The sequence below is a fragment of the Papaver somniferum genome, chromosome 6 (genome assembly GCF_003573695.1).
Source record: "Papaver somniferum cultivar HN1 chromosome 6, ASM357369v1, whole genome shotgun sequence".
In the NCBI taxonomy this organism is placed as follows: Eukaryota; Viridiplantae; Streptophyta; class Magnoliopsida; order Ranunculales; family Papaveraceae; genus Papaver; species Papaver somniferum.
The window spans coordinates 117930707-117951900 of record NC_039363.1 but is presented as its reverse complement, the minus strand read 5'-3'; positions in this window follow the sequence as shown (position 1 = coordinate 117951900).

Below are 21194 nucleotides of genomic sequence, written 5' to 3'. Positions count from 1 at the left end.
AAGAGGTGTGTTTTTTTTAAGCATGAGTAAACAGAAAGAACACACTAAAGAGCAATTACACGTGGGTATTTTTTACCCACGAAGTCATTAAATAAAATTTGGCTAATAAATTGTGGGATAGTCTGGTCCCAGACTGATGTTGATAAGTTTCATGTTTGACTTCCGTCTGCTGCATAATTTGCCAGGCCATCTGATGCTTGATTCTCCTCTCTATAGTTGTGTTATATACTGCAGTGAGGAATTTGTCGCATTCTTTGTTTGATTTCTATAATCATTTCTGCAACATACCATGGAGCTTCACGTTCTTTTTTAATGAAGTGCATCAAGTTTCTGAATTTGTCTCAAAGATAACTTTTGGTGATTGCCGTCCTTGAAGCTAGAAGAATCGTCCATGTTTCAGCTATTAGTGTCGTTGTTATACCTAGTGGCTGCGCTAGAGCCATCACAGTTTGAGCCGTTGAATCCCTGCAAATAAAACCTGCTCCCGCTATTACCGGATGTCCTCTTGCAGTCCCATCTGTGTTGATCTTTAGCCAATCCTATTCTGGTCTAATCCATCCTGCTAATATCATTGTTGTTGCTCTGATATTTGTGGGTGTGTGGGGGGCTGGTTGGTGAATCCACAGGTAAGGTTGGGGGTAAAACTTTTTATGCCCATTGGTACTCTTGTTGTTGTTGCAGGGTAACTGCCAAGATTTTTTGTGGGGTTGTATGATGTTGTTTGAAAACTAAATCGTTTCTGGATGTCCAAATGTTCCATAAGAGAAAACAACAAGCTGATATATAGGGGGCATGTCTATCGTGTTGTATAATTTGGGTAATAGTTTGGCTATCGTGTTATAGTGATATGGGAGCTGATGTTGGTTTGGTTTGTTGATAGACGATCTAATAGGATGTTCAGGATGCTACTGTTATTGGGCAGTGAATAAGCATGTGCTCTGTTGTTTCCGGTTCGGTGTTGCAGCGACGACATAGGTTGGAATTTGTAATGTTGATGCGGTGTAGTAACGAGAAAGTAGGGAGACCTTCGTTTATAGCTTTCCACAAGAAAAGCTAAATTTTTGGTGGACAGGGTAAGTTCCACAAGAATTTAGTGGGGAGGGGGTTAGGTGGTTTATGTGGTGTTGGTTGTCTTCTTATTGTATTAAACAATTGTATCCGGTGGCAGTAGTGTATTTTCCAGATTTTGAGTGTGGTCATAGGATTTTATCCTGAGGCACGTTTGCGGGAAGGTGGATGTTTATTATGTTTTGGATAGCAGTAGGTGGGAGGTGATTCAGTTGTTCATGATTCCAATTACGGTTGTTGGGGTCAATGAGATCATAAACTGATTGGATTGGGTAGCATTGGTCCGGGTTTAGGTTTTGATAGTGAGGTAACCAATTTGCTTGGATAGGTGTGTTTAGACCATTTCCGATACGATGAAAAATGAGATTTTGTAATATAGGTATGGGAGATGCCATTTGTTTCCATTGTGGGCTGGAAGAGGAAGGAATTGGGGTGTTGTCCTGGAAGATTGGTTGATTTTGAATATATTTCTCATTATATAATCTGAATCAAATGGAATTAGGTTGGTCGTGCATATTCCAGATTCTTTTCATGAATAAAGCTTTATTGTGGTGACTACTTTTCCTTATTCCACGACCTCCTTTTGCTATTGGTTTATTTAATTTGGTCCATCCTATTGGGTGTAGTTTTTTAACCGTTGAATCATGACCCCAAAAAAAATCCTGGTGATCCGATCTATTTGTTTGTGTATATGAGTAGGGAATAGTTGTGTTTGCATAAGGTGGTTTTAGGTAGGAATTAATGAAGTTTTAATGAGTACTAACCTTCCTGCTGGAGTAAGGTATTTGGTCATCCATCCTTGAGCTTTACTTGCCAAACGTTGAAGCAATGGATCAAAAATGTGACTAGAGGTTCTCCCATTTTTAAACTGAACTCCCAAGTATATTGGTGACGTTGACGATGATGGCATGTCAAAAAATTGTTGAATAGCGTCCAAGTGATGTTATTGCAATCTTGGATGATGAATTATTGTTGATTTTGCTGCATTAATTTCTTGGTCCACCGATGAACTGTAGGATTGAAGAAGACTTTTGAGGTGTGTATTGCCTTCCGGAGATGCCTTGTAAGTGATTAGGAGGTCATCCGCATACATTAAATGCAAAATAGGTGGAGCTTTTTCAGATATGTTTAGCCCTTTTACAAGATTTTGTGCTTCCAAATTGCCTAGGTTGGTTGATAAGATTTCTGCACAAATTATGAAAATATAAGAAGATAGAGGATCTCCCTGCCGAATGCCCCTCGTAGGGGTGATGTATCCATGAGGGGTACCATTGATGTTAATTGAATAGGTAACCGTAGTGATGCGTGGCATAATATAATATATGAATTTGGTTGGGAATCCCATTTTTGTGAATGATTTTTTGATGAACCCCCAGTCTAAGATATCGTAAGCTTTCTTATCTAATTTCAATGTTATTTTTGGATCTTTGGTAAGACCGGAGGTTTTGATAGGATGGAATAGTTCTCCAGCGATTGCTATGTTATCATGTATGGATCTTTGTAGGACGAAGGCGCTCTGATATGGACTTATGATAAATGGGAGGAGGGGGCGTAAGCGATTTACTAGGATCTTTGATATCACCTTGTAAACTACATTGCAAAGGCTAATTGGTCTGAATTGGGATGGTTTTGAAGGATGTTCTATTTTTGGTATGAGGGTTACGTTGGTATGATTCATGAGAGGGTGGATGTTTAGTGTGTTAAAGAAACTGTGGACCATGGCTATTAATTGACGGTGTGTGGTGTCCCAAAAAACTTTGAAAAACTTACTAGTATATCCATCAGGTCCCGGAGCGCTTTCAGAGTTGATGGAGAATAAAGCCTGTTTGATTTTCGTTGTGGTCACCTCTTCCGTGAACTTTGAGCATTGTCTTGATGATACTCTGGGTGTGATTTGTGCGAAGAGTTCTTCGTCTATTGTTGTGCTTTGGGCTGTGAATTGATCAGTAAAATGATCGAGGATGAATCGGATTACCTGATCTTTATCACTGGCCCAGTTGATTTGTGAATCTTGTAATTGTTTAATGTTATTACAACTTCGGTGAATGGTGCTTTTGTGTGGAAGTATGTTGTATTGTTGTCTCCTAATTGAAGCCATTGGATTCTGGATCTTTGTTGCCAGTATGTTGCATGACATCGCAGCAAATATAAGTGATGGGCTCGAAGCTGTTTTTCCTGGTTTAGCCAGTAGTCTAGTTCGACAACATTTCATATAGCACATTGATGTTGTGCCATTTGAATCTGAGTCGTTGACTTTTTGATTAGTTTTGGAAGGTGTCAAAAGTTTCTTTGTTCCACTCCATAAGTATTTCGCCAGTTGCAATTAGATTTAGCTAGAGATCTAGAGTTGGTTCCGAGTCATTTTGCTGATTCCATGTTTTTTCGACTATCTACTTGAGATGTGGATGATTTAACCAGAGGTGCTCGAACTTGTAGGTTTTGTGCCCGTGCCAATCAATTACTTTGGTATGTAAAAGAATTGGACCATGATCAGAAGCTATTCTCGGAAGATGAGTAACATCTGCATGTGGATTAGTCATACGTCAATGTGGGGTAGCGATGGCTCGATCTAATCTTTCCATGATATTATCTTGTCCTTGTTGATTGTTAGTCCATGTGTACGGATCTCCCCAGAATCCTAAGTCCATAAAGCCCATTTGATCCATCATTGTGAGAAAAGGCTGAGTCTGAGCATATGTAACTTGCGATCCCCCTTTTTTCACTGATTGATTCATCACCTCGTTGAAGTCACCTAATAAAACCCATGACTCTACATTGTTGATAGCAGGGAAGAGTGTGGGAAAATCGTGCCAAAAATCGTGTCTTGCTTCTGGATATGGCGGGCCATAGATACTGGTACACAGCCACGGTTGACTCGGAGCTAGGGGAGATATGATGACGTGGATGTAGCTTTGTGATTTAAGAAGTACTCGAACATTTAGATTGTTCTGTCACATAAAGCAAAGACCTCACCTTCTGCCAATCTTGGGAACGGAGGTATGGTTTTGGAATTGAAGGAGTTGAGCAAGTCGAGACATGTGGATTGCATCAGCTAGAGTTTCTTATAGGAAAAGAATAACGGGTTTATGTAGGGATACCAATCCTTTTAGGTGTTGTATGGTTGGTGGGTTATTAATTCATTTACAATTCCATATTAGGATGCTCATTTTGAAGGCTCAATATAAAGTGTTTGGTCTTAAAAAAAAAGGAAAAGAATAGAGAGGGTGAAAAGATTTTCTGGCTAGAAAAGCTGATTTTGCTATCCCGGAGAGTTGATTAACAGACTAAACACGAGACTTGGAACAGTTAATAATGGGGGGAAGAGGTGTTGATGCCCCGGGTTTTTTTTTTTTTTTTTTTTTCTGAAAGGTAGTTTTGTTAAAAAAAAATAAACTAATACTTCTCTTTCCTCTTGGCGATCAAGACTTCTCTCCAAGTCGAAGTGGGACAAATTGGTGGAGTCTTGTAAATCTCGTCTCGTTTCTTGGAAAAGGAACTCTCTATCCAAAACTGGTAAGTTAATACTGATCAAGAGCGTGTTACTCAGTTTACCCATTTATTATTTTTCCTTGTTTTTGGCGCCAAAATCTGTGGTTGACCAAATAGAGAAGACTATTCGTGATTAGTGTGCATTGGGTTAGGTGGTCTAAGGTGTGTAAACCTCTCGATAAACGAGCCTTAAGCATTATAAAAATTCACGTTATTAATAAGTCTTTGCTGAAAAAGTGGTGATGGAGGGCCGGAGGCAAGGGAGGGAGCGAGACTCTTTGTGAGCTAAAATCATATTAGAAAAGTACGGCCTTGGAGATTTCGGGTGGCGTACCAAGGATTCTAAATTAGCTCACAGAGTTTGCTTATGGAGTAACATTACTAAAGTTGTTGATGATTTTTTCAGATTGACTCAATTTAAGATTGGCAAAGGCGATCGTATTCGCTTGTGGGAGGACAAATGGTGCTTGCAAGGTCCATTATCCACGTCCTTTCCTAGGTTGTATGCTATCTTCAACAACAAGCAGTGTTCTCTATGTAATGTTTTTGTTCTGGATGGATCTGGTCACTGGTGGCAGTTGGAATCTAAATATCTCTCGAATGCGCCTTTATGATATTGAGATCTCTGAATATACTCATGTTATCTCTATCCTTGAAAATGTAGTTTTTTTCCCTAATGTTGAGGACAAGTTACTTTGGTTGGGAGATAAGTCTGGTATTTATACAGCTAAAGTCGCTTACATTAACGACGTGGCGTTAACAACGGGGTGTTAAATCAGGTGGATTTTCCTATTTGGTCGGGTGATTTGCCTCATAAAATAGGGTTTTTCTTGTGGCAGTTTGTTCTTGAGAAGCTCCCAACTGTTGATAATCTTATTAGAAGAAACATCATTCTAACAGCGCATGTAGATAATCAGTCTTCTCATATGTGTTTCCTTTGTAGCATGGTGGATTAGTCAGTTAAGCATATTTTCTGGGATTGTTCTTTCACAAAACAAGTATGGGTGTATTTCTTTTCTCAATCTAATCTTAGTTTGCCTACTCGCTCGTCGATAATGGATGTTCTCAAGAACTAGAGCACCTACTCCGCTTCTGCGGAATATAAAGAAATCAGGAAACGAATCAACATTTGTTGGAATGTTTGGATCGAAAGGAATCAGAGATGTCTCGAATGTGAGAAGAGATATGTAGAAGCTGTATAGTTGACTATAAGATTAATTCTTTCCATTGGGCTGCTGCTTCGCCTACTTTTTCTTCTCTTCACCTCCATGATGTAATTGCGAACTGGAGTCCCGTTGTTTGACCCTCCTTAGCTGGTTTTGTTCTTTTCCTGTTTTTGGGTTTTCCATTTCTATGTTGTTGTTTCTCTGTGCCTGGTGGTTTGTCTGCTCTGCAGATATGTATGTAACCTTCCTTCTTAATATATATAATCTTTTTACCGAGCAAAAAAATAAATAAATAAATAAACTAGTACTCCCTCCGTACCTATTATATAGGCGGAATTCTCATTTTTCCCTATACCAATATATAGGCGGAGTCCAAGTTTCCAAACGTTTTTTTACTTCTACTACCCCTATTTATTTGCTTGGGTATCATACACTGCCATTGATTGTTCTCGTTATCAGTTTGTGAAAACTCTCTCTAATAACTCCATGTTCCTTATACTCATTAATTCTCACATTGAGAATGTTTTTCCTTTTTCTTACAAATCTACTCCTACCAATGAATATGTTTCTCTATATATTCTATCTTCCATCTTCATTATATGTACAGTAATACTCCATGGATGAAGAGACTCATAAGGAGATGCAGCTTCTTGACACTATTGTTAGGAACATTTTACAAGCTGGATAATTTTCCATTAATGAAGAGAATCAGAAGGAGATGGATAGTCTTTACTCTATTGCTAGAGCTCTTTTTCGGGCTGAAGAAATTTCAAAAGTAAAAAGAAAATCAGAAATGAATATTGATATTAATCCACCACCAAAAGAAGATGGTTTTATAGGCTACAAAAAATAACGCAGAGTAATGGTTTAGCATGCATCTTCTTTTTTATGGTTTCTCCTTCTTTCATTAAAGGCTTTCCTTTTTTTCTCATGGAGAGAAGACGAACATCCCATCTTTGAACATTATTAGCCCGATATTTACCCATGGAGAGAATATTTACACCTGTTTTCAATTAATGGGGATCTAATTACCTTAAATATCTTTTTAATCTAAGAATTCGTTTTGGGAATGATACACGGGGTAAATTAGGAAAGAACTTGGCAAAATTATGAAACCAAAGCAATTCCTTAATATTCGAGATTTTAGTCCCTCAACTTATATAATAGGTACGGAGGGAGTATATATCTGGGGTAGCACCGCCACGTTGAATAATTTGATACAATTATATTTAGGAAGTCTTGACATATATAGTCCCATATGCATGTGTGAATATTACTCCCTATTTGTAATTGTTGTTGTGTCGCGAAGTTTGACAAACCATATACTGCCTGATTCACCTCTCTGTATGCATGTATGATTATGAATTGTTGTATCTAGTACAAATTGGTTTTTATCTCTATTAACATGTTTTGAATGATCCAAGGCGAACAAATGGTAATCTTCCTTCAGAAGTTGTACCAAAGTGGTTGAGTCAGTTTCGAAGATGATTTTTGTTCATCCCTGAGCTGCGCCATTTTGTGGCCAATAGGAAGGCTCAAGTTTCCGCTACCATTTCCGTAGTGATTCCAATGGGTGCTGCCATGGCCAACACCACTCTTTCTTGTGTATCTCTACGTATCCAGCCTGCTCCTGCCACCTTTGTAGGCTCCCCGGTTTGGCCTTTGCTTGCGCCATCTATGTTGATTTTCAGCCAATCTTGAGGTGGTGGAATCCATTTCACCCAAATTATCCTCGTATTATGTTGAGTCGTATGACTGGTGTGTTGTTGTCATGATTCTGGCAGTTTTGTAGGTTGTGCTTGATTGCCCATTTGTATTGTTGACTCAAAATTAATGTTATCTATAAAATTTGTTGTGAAGTATGGATTTTTTTGTTGTATACCTTTGCGGTTATGGATTCCAAATATTCCAGAGACAGTAGCAGCAAATTATGAATGCTTCTTTCCTATCTGCTAGCATCAAAAATTCCTTAAAGTCTCATGGTATCCTGAACAATGATGTTGCTGTTCTCGAGTTCTCGTGGCTCCTCTGTTGATGTTGTCTGGTGTTTGCCGCATGTTGTTGTTGTTGGGCATGTTGATAGGTCATGCTAGGAATTGGGTGTGCCGGTATATTGAGTTGGTTATAAAGGTTGTGAGTATTGTTGCTTCCATTCAAATATGAGCATAGGATTGTCCAAGTTTGTTTTGCCACTTCACATTCGAACAAGAAATGTTGATTTGATTTCACTTGTTGGTTGCAAAACACATATTTGTGTTGGTAATGTTCATTACATGCAATGTCTCAAAGGCTGGCAGTCCTTTGCGACTGACTTTCCACATGAAAAGTCGAATTTCTTGGGGACAATTTGCTTGCCAAATTTTCCTATACAATTGGGCATTAATATTGGTTGTACCTTGGTGTCGGGTATTTGTGTTATTCAGAGTCTGAATTTTTGTTAATACTTCTGACCCACGTTTTGTTGTGTAATGTCCATTTTTGGAATGAGACCAAATTGGTTTGTCTGAGATCGAGGGTTCTGGGATGTGGATACTTCTAACTGCATTGGAGATGGCTGGGGTATATATTTGGTTAAGAAGTTCAACGTTCCGATTAAAGGAGTGAGGGTCAAATAGAAAACTGACTAAGTTATTGTCGTTGTCTCCCGGTATTGTAGTGTTTTCCTGCATTAGAATCCATTTATCGTTCACTCTTGTTGAGTTTCCATCTTCAATCTGAATGGAATAATTATCATGTACAAAAGATGCCACTCTGTGAATATTTTTCCATGTTAAGCTTGCCCCACTCAGTGGCTTTGGCATTATTGGGAGAACTTGTTGATTTTGTAGATATTTTGTCTGATACATGGTGTTGCAGATTGTATCTGGCTGTCCATGTATCTGCGGGACACTCTTTCCTAGTACGGCGAAGTTGTGCTTCCATGCATCCCTGATCCCAAAGCCTCCTTGTCTGATGGGGAGATTGAGTTTTTCTTTTTCGATCACGTGTATCTTCCTCGTTCTCTTGTCATGTCCCCAGAAAAAAATCGAGCAATCTTATTTATTTTCTTGTGGACCTGAGCTGGTAGTAACCGAGTCTTCATTACATGATTTGTTTTCGAGATTAGGGATGAGTTGATGAGCATCCATCTTCCTGCCTGATTGAGACATTTTACCATCCAACCCTTTGCTTTCCTCACTAGTCTTTGCATAAGCTGAGCAAAAATAGGTGACGAATTCCTCCCTTGTTTGAATGGCACTCCTAGATATGTTGGTGGGTATGTGGAAAGTGTTTGCAAGCCAGTCTGTAACTGTATTTGGTATTTTTGGATGGTGGATAATGATTGATTTCTGTGTGTTTATTGTCTGTCCTGCAGAAGTTGAGTAGTAGTGTAAAATGTTATTGAGGTTGTCACAGGTTTTTTGGTCAGTTGAGCAGGTTATTAGAAGGTCGTCAGCATACATCAGGTGGAGTATCGATTGTGTTTTTATTGAAATGCTTAAGCCTTTCAGTTTCCCTTGATGCTCCAGCTTTGCCAGATTAGAGGATAAATCTCTTCACAAAGAATGAAGATATAAGGTTAAAAAGGGTCGCCCTGGCTCAACCCCTTCTTTGGTTGGATGAGTCCCTGCTGTGTGCCATTCACATTAACAGCGTAGTTACGAAAGTTATACATACCATGACATATTCAATGAATTTTCTTGGAAATCCCATAGAACATAGTGCTTGTCTCACAAAACCCCAATCAGGACTATCATATGCCTTATGTATGTCGAGTTTTAAGGCAATTTTGGGATTTTTGGTTGGGTTTGAGGTTGTAATGTAATGGAATATCTCTGTTGCAATGGCTATGTTATCATGTATGGCTTTGTTTGGTATGAATGCACTCTGGTATGGACTTATCATGTATTGTAGTAATGGTATTAGTTGATTGACTAGTAGCTTTGATATGATTTTGTAAACTACATTACAAAGTACGATTGGTCTAAAATCCTTTGGTTTGCTAGGGTGTTCTGATTTAAGAATCAAATTGGTGTTGGTGTAGTTGAAAGGAGTTTCCAACTCAGTATTTTCAAAAACTTGGTGCACTAGCTCAAAAATTTGTGGGCTTGTTGTATGCCAGTAAATTTTGAAAAACTTACTTGTATATCCGTCTGGACCTGGTGCTTTTTCTGACCTATTGCTGAGAAGGTCTATGTGAATTTCCTCATCAGTTTGTTTGTCTAGTCAGTGCCATGCTTTGAATATTTGTGATTCTAGGTGCAAAATTGTTGAATAGTTCTATATCAATCACTGTCGGGCCTGCATTGTGTTGTTGTTCAAAATGATTCAACATCATATGCTATTTGCCTCTGGTTTCTCACCCACCGATCATTTTCATCTTGTAGCTGATGAATGTGGTTGATTCTTCGATTGATGGTCGCCTTCGTGTGGAAAAAGTTTGGTATTCATGTCTCCATTATTTAACCAATCTATTTTGGCTCGTAGTTTCCAATACATGTCGTGACAATGTTGTAGCATGAGATGTCAGTCCCTTGTCTCTTTTCCGTGTTGTAGCCAGAATAGTAGTTTTGTACCCTAGGACGTGGCACATTTGGATTGCGCCAGCTGTATTTGGAATTCAGCTTCCTTTAGCAGGTCTGGTAAGTGGCCAAAGGTGGATTTGTGCCAGGTTTTTAACGCTGTTGCAGTCTCCTTCATTTTGAGTTGTAGGTTACGAGCCAAATCCTGGTCATTATGTTGTTGTCGTGCAGTGAGGACCACTTCTCTCATTTAGGGGTGGAAGAACCACAAATGCTTCATGCGGAAAACAGTTGAATTTGTTTGTTGATATGGGTTTTTCTTGTAGTAGCAATGGTGTGTGGTCTGATCCAATTCTTGAAAGATATCGGATCACATCCTGCGGGTGCGAGTCCGGCCATTGTTGATTTTCTAATCCTTTATCAAATCTTTCCATGATAAAAGAAGCATCTAGTTGTATGTTTGTCCAAGTGTATTGAGCCCCTTGGAAACATAGATCAATAAGAGCCAACTTGTTAATGAAGTTGTTGAAATGTTTGACTTGGTTGTTTGTCACCGGCCTCCCGCCTAATTTTTTCATGTTGTGCAACTACTTCATTAAAATCTCCCATGAGTAGCCATCGGATGTTTGGTATTATAGCAATGTTGTCGAAGTTTCTCCATAATTCCCATCTCGCTGCTGGTTGTGGGGACCCACAAATTCCAGTGAAGAACCGTGGTTGTGTTGGTTGAGGGTGAGGTGAGTGGATGTAAGCAAGCAAAATATTTTGATTAGCTACTAGAACAGAGACATCGTGGTGGGATGTACACATCAAGCAGAGGCCACCTCTATGTCTGATACAATGTAAAGAATATGAACTATGAAAACCTATAGTAGTTTGTAAAAAAAACATATGAGTAGTAGTAGCAATAGTTTCAGATAAAAAAAACAAATTTAGTTTGAACCTGCGTGTGTACTCACGCAGTTTGGAAACTGTCAAGGAATTATAATTTTCTTGGAAATTCCAAGCCAAGTAACTCATGGATGGGGCGAGTGTTAATGTAAGCCAACATATCGCAAGGCATTTAAAGACTCTGCTACTGCAATCTCTTCATCCACGGAAAGCTTCTAGACAGGTTTTGCGTCTCTCTTGTTGGTGTTCTTGTTATCTTTGGTGGAGGTAGTGATGCATAAACTTTCTTTAATGGGACTAGCTTTTGGTGTTGTCATGTGGACATGTGATAGTGTCCTGCAACTTCTCGTCTTTCTGATTCTTGGGGTTGGAATCTCAAAAGTTGGGTTTATTGTTCTCTCAACATGTTTTTCGAGATCCGCAATTGATACATCTCGCCATGCCTTCGATGATAGTTGTTGGGCCGCGAAGTCTGAAGTATTTGGGATAGCCAAGTGAGGTGGTAGCTTGGAAAGGTGTCTGACAGTTCTCCTCTTGTACGTCCTTAGTATCCTTAGTGGTTGTTGTATTTCCTCCGGCTTGGTATTGTATGTAACAATTACCTCTGGTTTCCCATTGATGTTATGCACCAAAAGATTTACCTTTGCATTACTGCGCTGCAAGAAGTTGATTAGAATTTCTGTGTAATCTGGAGTCAAAAAATCTCTCATCCTATTGAAACCTGGTTTTGGGCGTGCGATCGGGTTCGGATTCAAACCCGAAACCGAAGATTGGGCTGCAGATGAGCTGGTCGTTTTGTGGGCTTCTTGGGGGGACTATTCTGACCCAATTTCAGTTGGTATTGCTTTTCCTTTCCCTTTGATAGAGTGGTGAGGTGGCTCATGTTTTGCAGTGATGTGTTTTGCCACATGGGTGGTGAAGCTGACAGGGTGCTGATATGGAGTTGCTGATGTGTCCTGTTGAGGTTCCACCACTAAATGATTGCCTTCAACATTCCTGACAGGGTCTGCACCCGGTGAAGCGGTTGCATGGGCACGCTCTTTAGTGTTCTGTTTTTGTGACTGTGTTTGCTGGCTTGTTGTAGCTGCTTTGTCAGTCCTGTTTTGCTCTTTAACTGAGTTCCAATATAACCCTCAATGAGTCATTTCCTCGGACAGGTGAGTTGGTACTGAGATGTTGTGAGTTGGATATGAAACCCTATTTCTGTTGTGTTTGTCTGTCTGAAATTTCCCGATGGTTGCTCCGCCTGTTGGTGATGGTGTTGGTGCTGGTCTTGATTAACCTGTTGGTTCTGAAGTCTAAGCCATTTTTTAATGCCTCCCCTATCTGAAAGTTTGGGTTGTTGAGTTGTTGCATGTTGGATATCCCCCGTGACTTCGTTATGGTTTCCTTGAGTTTTGAGTTTAATATCCCATATGGATAGTTTGTGAACTTGTTATTCCTCTGAGCTTGTTCCAAACCAAGGAAGCTTGTGCAATCGTTAAAAACTTGACTTGGGAAACCACAAAAAAATACAGTAATGAGATATTATCATATGCGAATTGAATCCAAACTCCTTTACTAATATTAAACATAACACCCGGCATAAAGGGTTTGGACAGGTCCACCATGATATAAGCTCTTGGTGGTGATATGGATAAGTCCAGTTGCAGGAGTGTTCCAGTTTCTGAGTTTTCTATTAGTTCATATATCGTTTTTTCATCAGCAAAAAACCCAGGAAGGTTGAGTAGTTGCATCCATAATGGTGCAAACTTAAAACAGATACTAGGTTTATCCTCAAAAGTATTCCAGTCTTCTACCAGGATGACTTGGTTTCCTGCTATCTATCCATGGATGATTGATGAGGATGTGGATCTTATCTTCTTTATACATCATCGCCACTTTAAAGACTTGATGGGTTGAACTTGTCTCCATATGGTTAAAACGAAATGAGAACCATCTTCTGTTTAGGGTTTGTTTGAGAGCACAAAACTACGAATTTACTCTTATGACCTTGACCGCTACGCAATGTTCATTGTGTTCCTGCATGAGATCTGCATCCTTGCCGTCAGTTGAAAAAATTGGTGTTTCAACTTCTTTATGTTGTTTAAGTAGGACTGCCAGATGGTTTTTGTTGGTTGAAGGTTTTGAAGTGGTTGTTTGATTTTTACTTTTCTGATGATGATTATCTGAAAATTGCTTTTGAAAAGGTTTTGGAGAGGTATGGGATTTGTTTAAAAGGGGAAGATCAGAACTCGAAGTGGATTTGGTAGTGAAGAAAGATTGAGATGAATCTTGATGTAAAGTTTCTCTTTTATCTTTTCCTTTGTTTATGTTTGAATTCGAACTTTCTATTGGGGAATGGTGTAGTTTTATATACATCTTCTCTTGTTGTTGTTCAGGTATGTTAGAGTGTTTCAGTAGAGTGAGTATTGTTGTTTCAGGCAGACAACAAGGTGGATGATACTCCATTGGGTGAGGGAAAGGCTTTGGCAGAGATGGTGGAGGAATGAAAAAAGGAATTTCAGAAACTACAGCCACTACTGCGTCTTGGTTGAATACAAGGAAAAAAAACAGATTGTGTTTCCCAAATCGCAGAAAATCTTGAGCGAATCAATGGGGAAAAACAAGTTTGATTGGTTGTTTGATCTTCATCCCATAGAATCAACAAAAATGGTAATTTGCAAATTCTCTTTTAAATTCTGACTTTAATCAATGCCAAATGACCATATTTTGTATTTATGTCAATGTCGTGTGAATGTGCACTTCATCTTTATGTTAAATTCTAGTAAGATGCCTCTCCTATTTCTTTTCTTTTTTTATGTTTTTTTTGTTTTTTTGTTTTATGAAAGTAACCGATATATGCTAAAGCATCCTCCGCACGATTTCTATTGCTTTTTTACATATATACATAGAGTTGTTACAGTCATTTACAATGGAATACTTAGTCCATGGATTAGTAAACACCGTTATCCGCTCTAACAAGAGGGAAATTATCAGAGATAAACAAAAATTTGTTTAGCTTTTGCTGCAAGCCTAAATAACAGCTTCTAGTAAGGCCATTGTCTCTGGTTCGATTGTAGAATCTATATCGATGGTCTAGTATTTGGCTTCTCCAAAATCTTCATTTAGCTTAAACCAGGTGATTCCAAATCCTGCAATCATATAACCGAGACATTAATATAAACTATATGATACAAATCCAGCACCTTAGTATTCAAATGGAAATTATGCGCACTGATAACTGACGGAAGAATGGTGTGAGTAAGCTTTTTGTACATTCCTTGAGTTTGATTCAAAGAATCTAACTGCAATTTGATGTCATGAATAACAACAGTAGGACTTTGATTCAAATTTTCAAGGCTATCCTTCCATATGGCCTTCAAAATCTGCCAGAGAACAATCACATACAATTTTTGAGTAACACTCATTTCATGAGATGCTTTAGTATCAACCAACTAAACATACAATCATGAGAGAGTATTAAATTAGATAGAACAAACAGAACTTGAGGGAAGAATCCAAAACAAATGACTCTGGAAAAATCACAATGCAAAAATAAATGATCAAAATGTTCAGCCGTCATTCCACATAAAGGACATATATCATCAGATACAATATCTAGAAAAACAAATGAGATTTTAAAGGCAGCATGTTGTGTAAACACTTCCACTTAAGAACCTTAAAGTTAGGTAAAATATTCACATGCCATATAATCTCAATCATATTTTTTGTTGTTGTGGAGTAACATCAGATTCGTTTTGTATTGGACCTTTATATGCAGATTTTGTAGAAAAATTACCTGATGGAGTCAATTCCCTTCCAAATCTGGATACTTGACTTTCTTGGCTTAGAATGTAAAAGGGAGTGTTTTGCAAAATATTTGGATTTTAAAACCCTTACCCACATAGCTTTAGGGTTATTGAGATTGTGCCATGTCATTCTGGTTAAAAGTGATAAAATAAATTTCCTAAGGTTTTTAACGCCTAGACCTAAGTTTCGCCAAGATTTTGGGTTAAATCCTTTATTGTTCGGTTGATGTCCCCACCAATAACGTATTTGAATGAGAGTTTAATTGTTGTAAAACATAAACAGGCAAAGGAAAGCAAGATATTTGATACATTGCGACTAACTTTAAGGCAACTTGTATCTGAATGGCCCTTCTTGTGTGAGAATTGAACTGTTCAATCCAACCATTTAGCTTGTGCTAAATTCTAAAAATAAAGAGTTGGAAGCTCAAAGTTTTAGACCTATTTAGTAATAAAGGTACACCTAAATATTTATTTGATAGCTTCACCGGATTCAGCTGCAACATATTTGAGATGACGAGGGTACCAAGTACACCACAATCTTTTCGACATCAACCTATAAGTTTGATACCTTGTGTAAACTAATACATATAGACACTGTCAAGAAGATGGCGACAACAAGTTATACACTTGGAATATATTATAAGTATGTAACCGAATCTTATTTATAAGGATTAACCCAAGTGTTTGGATTAACATACAAGTGTGATTACTTTAATTATAACTAAACAATAATTATAATGCGGAAACCAAAGTAAAGAAGACAACAAGATTTTTTTAAACGAGGAAACCGCAAATGCATAAAAACCTTGGGACCTAGTCCAGTTTTGAGTACTCTCAGAATTAAGTCGCTATACAAAGACCACTAACAACTTCGTATAGTTGAGTCCAGTAAATTATCCATAATTACCTAGCTTCCTCAGTATCCCTGCGCCTACAACCAATCTAGCCAATTATAGTTACCTAAAATTAGTGATAGGCTAAAGTGGGATCCTATAGGGCTTCTGAAAGTAAGTTACGGGAGGTTGAGCACAAACAGTCTTCGCCTAAACCACGAACAATGGTCGTTCAAAGGATGCTTCAGTCACAGGAGAGGTTAGAGCTGGTCTTAGGGAGGGAAGCAAATGAAGAGAGATATCAGAGAATTCTAGGGTTTGAAGAATAATTTCTCTGAGAGTTTATGAGTTAGTTGTGTATTCGCTTGGAGAAATAGAGGACTTATTTATAGTTGAATTCTCTAATATCAGGTCGATGAAGATAGGGATTGCTTATCATACAGAGCAATTCTCTCATCTCTCTTCAAGAATATATAGATATAAACTAGTTTATCTCATTATTCCACCGACTTTACTCTCTTATGTGGCGAGAAATGGGCAGGATATTTCTCACACGTGTCGTAGACCACCAGACAGAAACCCCTGATTAATATCCCCCCATTTGTGTGAAGCTGGGTCATCCTTTGTGATGATGTGTTGAGAGAGAAATATTCTCTTTAGCCGAGTTGGCCAAGATAAAGAGATGATATTATCTGATACGTGAGAATGACTACGATGAGTCACGTGAAAAGACATGAAATGCCTCGTAAATCGTGTGTAGAGGGTGAGAGAAGCTGATTTTGAACTTCCTTTCTCCATGGTCGGTCACATATGTCACATGGAGACTGTATTATTAGTTGTGAGTACCTTTGTTGAGCATGCGGAGATCAGGAGATATTTTCCACGTTTTTGGATAGACATGTACAGTTCAGACTCAATTTACTAGTCGTGAGTGCGTTTGAAAAGCTAAGAAATAGGCTTAAGCCCTAGGTGAGGCATTTCATGAGTTTTATACAGGTATAAAACTCTTCAGACAAGATGGCTCAGTTTGGATGAGGCCATCTGAGGTTTGGCTGACGCGACTGGGGATGTCGAAGGTTTAGGCGACGGGTTTGAGGTCGTTTGACATTTGGCCGACGGCTTTTAGGCCATCTGATACTTGGCCGACGGGTTTGAGGCCGTCTGATATTTGGCCGACGTGATAGAGTTTGTTCGAGACTTTGCTAAGGCGATGGAATCTCTCCGAAGTCAGCTGAGACATGTTTCGGAGAGAAAAGAAGGCTTGGAGGCCGAATAATGTCTCTAAGAGACTTCGGCTCACTTGTATTTGACCAGCATATCTTGCATAGATGTTCTAGGAGTCAATTGTATATGTATAATGGGGATGACATGACTAGTGTATCTTGAAAGGATGTTCTAGGAGTCTGTCGAAAGGGCCCGGAGGCAGAATTACCAGCGTATCTCGCGTGTATGTCCTAGGAATTATTCTGAAGCCTCAGTAAGTCGAGTACTCAGAGCCTAGAGTATACATGACCAGTTATATCGCGATGATGTGCTAGGAATCAGTCCTTGATCTCAAATATGGTGAGTCGTGCTTATAGGAGACATGTATGTCTCTGCTTTGGGTCATAAGTCCGTCTGGGAAGTTTTTACGCATCTACAGAGCCTACATAATCAGCAATATCCCGCGAGGATGTTTTCTAGGAATCATGGCATCACAATCAGCAGCGTCTCGCGAATACATGCTAGAATTGTGGTTATTCTAGTTCATAAGTCTTCCGGGGACGTTTTACGCTGTATAGAATCTACGTGACCAGCAATATCTCGCGAGGATGTGCGCTAGGAATCACGACATCATGACCAGCAGTGTTTGTATACTAGAAATCGTGGCTATGGATGCCTTGAGGGCCAAGGGCTTAATCTCTCCCGTGAGAGTTGATTTTTTCATATGGTCTTGAAATGACACTTTTTCCCCTTATCCAAATTTCACTATCTACACCAATGCACACGAAACCTAAGATAGAGTCAACTATCCTAAGTTGTTACAACCGTTGTGAAGACTTCAAGCACTCAACTTCTTTGAATCGTCTTCCGAAATAGTAAAAGACTAATATTTTCGGTAACTACTCTTTCAATCTCAAAAAGTAAATCAGAGATTATAGTTTAGTTCAACAAAGGCTTTGCCATTTAATATAATAAACTTTTTTATTTTGTAAGATATACCAAGATATAAATTATTAAGATAACCAGCTTTAGATATACAAGCTATCATATTTGAATACTGAAGAATACCACCAAATGATAGTTTTCTGATCTAACACGATTAGCAAATAAGATGTTTATCAAAGATAAACAAAGTCTAGTTGGATCCCAACCGATCAAGTGTGTGCAGGAAGTAAATCACAATGATGTGAAACCAATAATAAATCTTTTTGTCTTCAAAATTTCAATGTCTTTAAAGTACCTGCACAAACAAACTTTATTCCCTTGTGATCGATCATCCCCAGAATGGAGTCTTTTAACAATGGATGATCACAAGACTATCATCAAATCTGATTTATGTCGATCCTTGGTCTAGTTTTAGTGATCGTATATCATAAAAGAAGGTTCTCAAAATAAATAAACTAGGTGCAATCAAGGTTCAACCACCGTTAGTCAATCAAATAAATAATAAAAATCTAAAATAATAATGTAAATTCTAGTTTCCCACCAACCGTAATATCTAGACGCTTCTTGGTCCCACATAAGTCTTTAAACTAGTGGACGTAAAGGATTTCGTCTAGTCAGGTTACTCTTCTCTCCAATACAGTATTACAAGTAACACTATTAGTCGGCTAAAGCAGTGACTACAAAATAAAGTGCCTGCCTCAAGATAAAGTTTGTAAGAAAAACAAACTTTACTATTTATAGACCAAGGTAGTTTTGACACCAAAGAATTTCCATAATCGAAAATATTCTCAAGATATGCAATAAACACCAATTTTCCGTTTTGTCTAATTTCAACCAATATCTAACTGTAATTCTGAAAACCCTCATGGATAACAACTCAATATTAGTTGGTATACAAGTATATTTTAGTAATATAGCTTCCAGAGATATGTTGTACTTGCTGGAAAAATAAAACATATACATTCAAAAATCTTAACAAATATTCTCAAACATTTCGGTTCGGGATCTCACCTTGAGTATCAAGGAATATATTTGAACAATAAAGGCTAAGATTTACACACATGTTCAAATTACTTACAATGTTGACATCTTGAACTTTCCTTGTGACGGACCGGGAAATTACTCCTTTGGCGCGTTGCTCCGCAGGCCGTCATCTCCCCGATGCGTCGTGATTATGCTACAATCCGGGTCTTAAAGCTAGGGAAATGTACGTTCATCTGCCTTTGCAAGCATGCTCGTGGAGCATGATGCGACTAACTTAGCTTCCACACCGTTCCAAGCTCACCCTTGTCCGCTTAAGGGTATAAGGCCATATGGCCAATTGTTAGAGCATTGCTCGGTTGAACCCACCAAGCATTGGAATGTCAAGTTTGGTTGTCATATTTCAGTGAATCAAAACTCATGTTAAGAGTCGCTTGATTATGTACTAGATTCAACTTCGTATAGGTTAGCTTGAAAGTATTAGGATAATGAGACATTACAAGTATTGCGAAGACTTGAAGATGTGAAGAAGCAAGGAGATACAACGAAAACAAACATCCTTCCACTTAAGATTAGTGATATTTGACTTGAATTGTTTCATTCCCTAACGTATATTTCAAGTCGTGCATATTGAAAACAAAACTAAGAAGCATATTTGAACTCTAGATAGACATAGTATTAAGGAATACAATACGAGGTTTATTGCTTAACCATTAAACTTTGTGGATAAGACATCGCCATAATCATTTGAATGTTATTGTGATTATGTATGGTTATGAGGTGAGGATTTCATCCTAAGGAACAATGTTTTGCATGCATTCTAAGGAAGTAAGTTCATAAACTTGTTTGTGAACCGAAAAGGAAATTGCCACGCGTTATTGGTTTTGTTATTCATTACATATCTTATGAACAACCAATATGTGTGATTGAGTATAACCGTTCACGACTTGTTTGTGTTCTTGGTAGAACTATTCACAAAGGCCTGACTTATGTATTGGTATGACTTTTATTAGTGAAACCGATCTTAAGTAATCACCTGAGATGGTATGATCGGGTTTGTGATTTTATGTCTGACCAAATATGGGAAAGGGGAACCGATCCTAGTAAGAGGTGCAGTACATCATAAAGGGGAACCGATCCTTGTATGAGGTGCAACAAGGTTTATAGCAGAAAGGGGAACCGATCCTATGAACATGTGCAACACGTTTTTAGGCAAAGGGGAATCGATCCTATGGACATGTGCAACACATATAAGTTAGATACCATATATATATATGGGGAGCCGATCCTATTACCTAGTCAACCGAATTTTGGAAAGCTAATGTGACTATGCACAATTCTCAAATGGAAGGTGGAACCGAAAATTGTTTTGGTAGAACCGTTTAACCCATGATTGTGATTGAATGTTATTTGATCAATCGCATAGTTCTTGAAAGTCAGATGAACCAATTCTAAACTTGTTTGGAAGTGTGGCAAATCGGTTTCAAGGTTGTAAGTGTGAAAGAGAACTTACAAACTGAAGATGTCGACATACTTTGAACACATGTTGTGAATGTTTATTTCTTTAATTGTTCAAAGTTATTCCTTAATATCTAAGGGAAGAGAATCCCAGGATCAAAACATAAATAAGTTAAGAATCTTTTAATTAAGGTGATTAATTTCATTTTGTAGGGAAATAATAATTAGTAATGTGCATTTACTAATTAGAGATTTTCCGAGAGATTTCGATCATTATTTTTGGACAGAGCATTTTCAGGAAATATGAAAATTGAATTTGTACTTTAATGAATATCTTGAGAATATTTTTGGTTTTGGAAATTCCTTGGTGTCCAAATTTCCTTGTCTATAAATACTTGAAGTTTTCCTTTTTAGAAAACTAATCCTTCGTAACAACTAGCTTCCACTTTGTTGTGTTGTTACTGGTGTAGCCGCCTATTTGGAGAGGAGAGTAACCTAATTAGGCGAAATCTCTTACGACCGCGTAGTTTAAAGTCTTCTTTGGGATTGAGAAGCTTTACCGTGTACGGTTGGTGGGAAACTAGATAATTACCATTTATCTTTTGTTTTCATTGATTTGATTGACTAACGGTGGTTGAACTTTGATTGCACCTAGTTTGTTTATGCTTGAGAATCTTCTATTATGATATAAGATTCACTCAAACTAGTTCAGAGTTTCGACAGGGATCTTTAGACTGTTGTTAGTTCTAAAGACGATCTTGTGATAATCCATTGTTAACAGACTCTATTCTGTGCGTGATTGATCACAAGATATTCAAGTGATTGTGTGCAGGTTATTATTGAAGATCTAAGAAGATTTGAAGACGA